Below are 1,738 nucleotides of genomic sequence, written 5' to 3'. Positions count from 1 at the left end.
TCTTCTAGCCATGGCAGCTAGAATTGCTACGGAGGCCAGGAATTGCTCATCAAAAGAGTTGCTTGAATCTTTGACACCAGAACCTTAACAAATAAAAAGATGAGGATAATTTTAAGTTAAGGTGATTTTTTTTTTTTTTGCTTGCAATTTAATCGTTCTATTGCTCCACTTTGTAGAAATTGGGAGACTTGGCCTCATGCTGATGCTGGTTTTATGTTCTGAAGGGGAATTTTCTCACTTACAATACTTACAGTTCTCTGATATTTAAAAAAATTTTTTTTTAGTTGTAGATGGACATAATGTCTTTATTTTACTTATTTACTTATTTTATGTGTTGCTGCGGATCAAACCCAGTGCCTCACGCATGCGAGGCAAGCGCTTAACCACTGAGCTACAACCCCAGCCCACGTTCCATGATATTTTGAACCAATTTACAAACCAATCAGGAAAACTTGAGATCACTCTTCCCCATTTTGCAAGATTGTGGGTGAAAGGGCTGAAATACTAAGGAAAAGAAACCTGGAGCCAAGAAGGCTGATGCCATTGGTGCATTAGAAAGGGTAACCCTAATGCTAAGAAGCCCAAGAGGGGGAAGCCAAGCCCCACTGCAGCTGAAACCCAATCCTGATTAAAGAAATGGGAGATGCTTCCCATCTGCTGTGTATTTGGGAAAGACCATGTAGGAGGGGAAGTACTCAGCTGCTAAATCCAAGTTGAAAAGAAGAAGGAGGAGAAGGTTCTTGCTACTGTCACAAAAGCAGTTGGTGGTGACAAGAATGGTGGTACCAGAATGATCAAGCTCTGCAAAATGCCTAGACACTATCCTACTGAAAATGTGTCACGAAAGCTCTTGAGCTACGTCAAAACAAACAAACAAACAAACAAACAAACAAACAAACAAAAAAACCCCAGTCAGCCAGTGAGAAACCTGTGTGCAGCATCATTCCTGGGACCATGTTGATGACCCTTACTGGGCACCATGGAGGCAAGAGCTGAGCAGTGGCTTGCTCCTTGTGGCTGGACCTTTTGCCCTCAATTGAGTTCCTCTGTGTAGAACACACCAGAAATTTGTTATCACCACCTCCACAGAGATTGATATCAGCAACGTGAAAATCCCCAAACACCTCACCAGCACAAGGTTGATCAGAAAGCTCTGCACTCACAAGTTTTACCCCAGAGCAAAGCTATTCCTCAGCTGCATGCAATCGGTTTTTGCTCTAAAAAATGGAATTTATCCTTACAAAATGGTGTTCTAAATTTCTTACTGAGAACCTAATTAAATAACGGATACATTTTAAAAAACTTGAGTTCAGAAATACCACTCTTTAATATAATTTATCCTATGGAGTTCAATAAATTAAAACAAAATGTAAATGACCACCTTAGATCTCTAGTGTTGGTATACATAGCTGATTAAAGTCATTTATAAAGCCATTAAAATAGACACTGTCATAGCAAATAAAGTCCATGGCATGGGCACATTAGGTGCTGTCATCATATGGTATGTCACCTGTGATATTATCTGATTCTTTAACCCTAAAGTGAATGGTGCTCACTTTTTTGGTAAATGCTATAGTCAGATCAAGGTGGGCTAAAGTTAAAAAAGAGTACTTTAGGCCATGTGTAGTGAAATATGCCTGTAATCCTAGCAGCTCTGGAGGCTGAGGCAGGAGGATTGCAAGTTCAAAGCCAGGCTCAGCAACTTAGTGAGCTTCTAAGTAACTTAGTGCTGGGGATG

The 1,738-nt window shown here is 40.3% G+C and overlaps 1 pseudogene; it reads left to right on the top strand.

Moving 5' to 3' along the window:
• The first annotated feature begins 808 nt into the window (after nt 1–808).
• On the top strand, nt 809–1,256 carry LOC114091599 (large ribosomal subunit protein eL6-like; annotated as a pseudogene).
• Nucleotides 1,257–1,738: the final 482 nt, after the last annotated feature.

The sequence above is a fragment of the Marmota flaviventris genome, chromosome 3 (genome assembly GCF_047511675.1).
Source record: "Marmota flaviventris isolate mMarFla1 chromosome 3, mMarFla1.hap1, whole genome shotgun sequence".
NCBI classification, from domain to species: domain Eukaryota; kingdom Metazoa; phylum Chordata; class Mammalia; order Rodentia; family Sciuridae; genus Marmota; species Marmota flaviventris.
The sequence above is the reverse complement of the archived record's forward strand: the minus strand, read 5'-3'. Positions and strand labels throughout refer to the sequence as shown.